This window comes from Gossypium hirsutum, chromosome D13, assembly GCF_007990345.1.
Source record: "Gossypium hirsutum isolate 1008001.06 chromosome D13, Gossypium_hirsutum_v2.1, whole genome shotgun sequence".
Classification (NCBI taxonomy): Eukaryota; Viridiplantae; Streptophyta; class Magnoliopsida; order Malvales; family Malvaceae; genus Gossypium; species Gossypium hirsutum.
In genome coordinates this window covers 16,894,584-16,900,414 of record NC_053449.1, presented here as the reverse complement: position 1 = coordinate 16,900,414, position 5,831 = coordinate 16,894,584, and the positions used below count along the sequence as shown (strand labels likewise).

The window sequence follows — 5,831 nt, the reverse complement described above, 5'->3', positions numbered from 1 at the left end:
TAGATACATTTTAAACCACACAAATAAACAAATTTTCAGGGCATTACATGACCATCACATATCAAAGACAAATGTTCTTGACATTTCTATCACATAAACCGAATTAATCAATGCAACCTCAATGAATAATCATCCATACACTACAACAAAACAGGCCTTTAGCGGCACTTTTTTAGGCCTTTAGCGGCGCTTTCATAAACGCCGCTATTGAACGTGTCGCTAACTTTTGCGGCATTTTTACCCTTTTACCCACAAACGCCCTAAAGACCATGACCTTTAGCGGCGCTTTTATCACAAACGCCGCTAAAGCTCATGACCTTTAGCGGCGCTTTTGTTACAAACGCCGCTATAGAACAAACCTTTAGCGACGCTTCTCGCAAAAACGCCGCTAAAAACATATCATGCAAAAAAATTACTTTAATCAAATAATATTTATTTTTATGATAAATATTATATTATGTTTTATTTTTTTAATTTGAACTTTAAATATACTTTTAAAGATAAATAAAAAATATTATTTAAATTAAATTTTCTATGAAAATGATAAAAGAAGGCAAATAAAGGAAGCTTAAATAATAATAAATATTAATAAAACTGATAAAACGTAAATAATTAATAAAAATTAAAAATTGTAAACCTCGAAATTTAGGTAAAATCAACACCAATGCAATGCAAGCCATTATTGAGTCTAATACAAGTGAAGAAACTAAGATCCTAAGAAGAGAGTCCTATTTTACTAACAATAGTAAATGCAACTTACAAGAAATATCCATACTTTGTCCAGTATTTATTTCGAAAAATTAGATCAGAAGAAGCAATCTCTTTGCACACCATTTCAATTCCTAGTAAGGCCTTCGAAAGTAGTTGATGAAAGCCGGCATACACATCCGATCAATCAACTTTCAGTTTCAGAATTTCCTTGGCGGTCCTTAAACGAAAATAGGGCATAGGGCATGTGTTCCTACATAAGCATGGAAAAATCCAACTCAGTTCAAAGACAAATAACTAGATGTCGTGTTTCAAACGAATGAATGTGCATGTGAGAGTATCTCCAATATGTACTTCTGCATTTTGTCATATATTTAGGCAGATAGACAATAGATTTTACATCCCAACAACTACTGCCCTGAGTACTAGAGTTTAATCATAGAAAAATCAAAATAAAACATGGACTACAAGGATAAAAAATTGTTCCATGGACTTACTACTCAAAACAAAGACTTAAGCCTTTATTATAGAAGGATAATTCTAATAAAAGATTTAAAGATCCAATACATAATATTCAAAAAGTATATGATGATCAAGTCCAAAAAAACCAAACTACCACTAACTTAACCAAAATTTTTGTATAAACAATCAGCCCTTACCTAAGGACATGTTAAGGCATAAATAAATAGTTAAATACCGGGAAAGATGTGAACTGTCATGTAAATAACTATCTCCATCTTGATCCTTAGACGTATTTGCTTCAAGTGCAATGGCTTCAAGATTAGGCGATGAGCCAAAGGCAAGTGGTGGATGTATGCTGACAATTGAAAAGCCAGCTAGAATTGTCAGCATCATTAACAATACAGTTAATGTCAAAAGTGAAAATAAAAGCAAACCTCTGTCTGTTAGAGTATTTTGAAGAATTTTGAGCAGACTCCTCTCATAGGGGGTTTGATAGAGTGGAATAAGCTCCATTAGATGTAGATTGGACCTACACAAGTAGGCAACCATCATGAGACATTTGACTATAAACAAAGTACAGTACATTTAAGAACAATCAAAAGCTGGAACCAATAGATTATGACATTTAGATGAAACGCTATTTCAAATTCAGAACTTGAATGTTTAGAAGAAACCAGCAAGATGCTGGCATGAATATATCTAGAGATTGCATGGTTAGGGTTTACATAGTAAGAAAAAAGGAAGGGGAAATGTGTTTGGAAATCATAAAAGTTAAACTGCTAACTGTGTTGACTATGCACATTATACCAAATAGAACATTTTACAATCCGTTAGCTTCATAAATTCATTCATACTTTTAGCCCCATTTTTTTATTTATTTATTAAAAAATGTCAAAAAAATGTACATTTTCTTGAAATGTAGCTCAGCTGATAAAGTTTGTTTGCTACCTGTGTAATATAAACACAGGAAAGTGAGAAAAGACAAGACTTTGCAACAGAAAGTCAAAACATTTAACATTTAATGAGGAATAAATCAAGGAAAATATAACAAAGGTATCCAATTACGATTCTTCTAAATCAATAACTTTAATAGCAACTAATTAGCTTCCAGGAAAAAAAGAATGCCTCTATCAACTACTCTTACTCGGTAAAATGTAGTGCTTGTGATGTCTTGGGATAAATGCCAACAACTGCTGATGCCTGATACCTTCTTTATCCGTGTATGTTTGGCACGTAAGAAGTTTCTGACATTAAAAAGCCTAAATTAGCTAAGGCTCTCCATTCAATAAATTTCTTGTACTAGCTTATTATGGTATTGCCTGCATGAACATGAAAAACAAGTTTCCATGACAAAATGAACACACAAGTATAGGTCTTAAAAAAATAATAAGATAAATAAATAAATAAATAAATTATAGTAAACATTATTTTTATATTTTGGATAAGCTAGAATATATAATATCAAAAAATAAAAATGCTATAATAATATTGGATGCGTATTACTTATCTTTTGAGTTGTTAACTATGAATTATCTTGTAATTTAGAATTTAACAGTAATTAAAATCAAAAGGTTCATAATTCATAAATATAATAATTTTTTAATAGTAAAAATAAATAAAAGCTAAATCTTATATGCCAATTTTAAGCTTTTTGACTCTATATTTATTTTTAATATTTCAAAAGAAAGTTATATTTTGATAATGAAAAACTATTGCTAATGTATTAAATAATAAAAGTATTATTAAATATAATATAATATTAAAATAATAATATAGTAAACATTAAACATATTCTGACTAGGCCAGAAAAGAATAAGATACCATTCTAACATCTAATAGTGTTCCATCGATTATCTAATTCTCAGTCAGTCACCACATAACAGCATTACGTGAACCTACACTTGCTGCTGTAAAATATATATTCAAACCAAACCATGAAGTTATTAAAAAATGTCAAAAAGGAAGTTCAGATTTACAAAGCTGAAGGCTCAGTCAGGCAAATACTATCAGGAGAATAAATACAAGTATGCCGCTAGAAGTTTCTCAATTAAACACAGCAATTTCATATAGGCAACAGCATATGCATAACATAACAGATTAAAACCGTATAAAAGGACAAAATAATAGTTTAGCATATCCAATCACCTTAGCTTGGACTTTCTTGAAATCCAGAACACGAAGTGATTTGAGTTTGTGAATCACATATAACCTATAATTAGGTTTTTTTGTAATATTGTTATCCAATAGGCTAAGGAATTGCAGCTTAGGGAGTGATGAAAGAGGGTCAATCTTCACTAAGTTCACCAGCCGGTTATTTGTGAGAACCAACGTATGTAAACTTGGCAAGAACTCTGCAAGAAAAGGAAATGTGAACAGCATAAGAGCCTTCCTACCAAGAGGCAACACCAAAAGGCAAAGGGCACATGCTAAAGTACAAGGGAAATTGAAGTGTTGATTCAAAGCTTACCCCCAATATTGGGATTGATACGAGTAACTCAGTTGTTGTTTATAAGTAAAGTACCCAAGCGTTTAAGATAAGGGAAGTTGTCCAGCTTCACAATCTCATTGTCAGATAAATATCTATGGTATCGAATTAGTCCTATCAATTTAGCAAATGTAACAAAAAAAAAGAACCCACAAGTAAATTAAAGCTACGAATGCACTAAAAACTGGCACAAACAAAGTAATACACACCTCAGTAGCACCCAAGTTTTCAATTACAGCAATTTTGTTACCTGAAAGGGGGAAAAGGAAAGGGAATTTTGAGAACATTATTATGATGAGGGTTAGGGTTAGAGCGGAAGAAGGGCGAAGCAGCACCTCGAAGATCCAATTCTCGCTCCTTGAGGGCATTGAAGAAGTGAGGACACTTCCAAATCAAGTCGGCCGTGAGCTTCACCATGCCTACCTACTTCCTCCTTTTCTATGTTTTTGCTCTGCTAAAACCCTAAACCACCGCCGCTTTCTTTGTTCAATGAACCCTAAACTTGGAATCATCTCTTAATCTACCATCGTAAGTAAACCGAGACAAAAGAGCCTATCATGTGATGAACTAACAAAGAGTACCAAGAAGAAGAAATTGGGAGAGGCGCAGTTTAGGGTTTGGATTTGGTTGAAAAATGAGAACTTTTTAACTATGTTTAGGCGATTTTTTTTAAAGTAAAATGATTTTTTTGTGGCGTTTTTATCACTAAAAATTACCGTTTTATTAAATTTTAATGCGTAATTTTAGCGTTTTTTGTAAAAACGCCACTAAAAAAATTAATTTATTGAAGTTAAACTATGACATTTTGATAAAAGTTTTAAATAAATAATTCTAAAATTTTTAAGTAATATTTATAAGAATTAGATAAAATTATAATTTTTATTTTTTTAATTCATTTTTATTTTTGTATTTTAATTTTATTTCTTATAATTTGGTCCTCTCCAAAATAAATAATTATACTTAAATATCCATATCAATCTATTATTTTTTTAACTTATTTATTAATTCTATTTAAACTAATATTTAAATATATCAAATGATTTAGATTAAATTTTTTTTAAATTTATACGTATTAATTAATTGTATAAAATTTTATCATTTAACAAATCTCAAGTAAACCTTAACCTTAAACCCTAAATTAACCATTCAATACATATAAAGTCTATCTATTATATATCTCTTAAATAATTTAAACTATACTCATAATTCAATATATTAAATTTATTATTATCTCTTTTACAATTATATAAGAACATATTTAAAATATAAATTAAAAAACTAATTAATCTAAACCCAAAACCCCAACCCGACCCCTGAGGCCTAAACCTAAAATCCCTAACTATTAACCCCAAAACATCTAACCCCAAAACCCCTAAACCTTAAATCCCAACCCTTAAACCATGTTCCTTAATCTATAATCCCTAAATCCATACTCCCTAAACCTTAAAATAGTAACTCCTAAATCGGCCTTAAATCTTAAATTAATCATATACCCTAAACTAAAAACCCTAAATAAATTTATTATTATTTCTTTTACAATTATATATATAAGAACATATTTAAAATATAAATTAAAAAAACTAATTAATCTACACCCAAAAACCTAACCGACCCTTAAATCCCTAACTCTTAACCCCATAACCTCTAACCTTTAAACCCTTAACCGCTAACCCCTAAACCTTAAATTCCTACCCTTAAACCATAATCCATAATCCTTAAATTCATACTCCCTAAACCTTAAAATAGTAACTCCTAAACCGGCCTTAAATCTTAAATTAATCATATACACTAAACCAAAAACCCAAAACCCTAAACTATAGTGATAATTAATTTAATATTTTAAAATTAATACTATTTTATATAATTAATTATATAAAAAATTTTAATATATAAATTAAAAAACAATCAGTAATCATATACACAAAAAAATTTAAAATTATTTTAAATAATAGTATTTTGCATTAGCGGCGCTTTTGCAAAAACGCAGCTAAAGATCATAGCACCAGCGGCGCTTTTCCAAAAAACGCCGCTAAAGGCCAGAGCATTAGCGGCGCTTTTTTAAAAACGCCGCTAAAGGCCAGAGCATTAACGGGAAATTTCCAAAAATGCCGCTAAAGACCAGACCATTAGCAGCGCTTTGCCAAAAACGCCGCTAAAGACCAGAGCATTCGCGGCG

At 30.4% G+C, this 5,831-nt stretch overlaps 1 pseudogene; it reads right to left on the bottom strand.

Moving 5' to 3' along the window:
- Positions 1-598: 598 nt before the first annotated feature.
- LOC107919332 (U2 small nuclear ribonucleoprotein A'-like) lies at positions 599-4,321 on the bottom strand (annotated as a pseudogene).
- Positions 4,322-5,831: the final 1,510 nt, after the last annotated feature.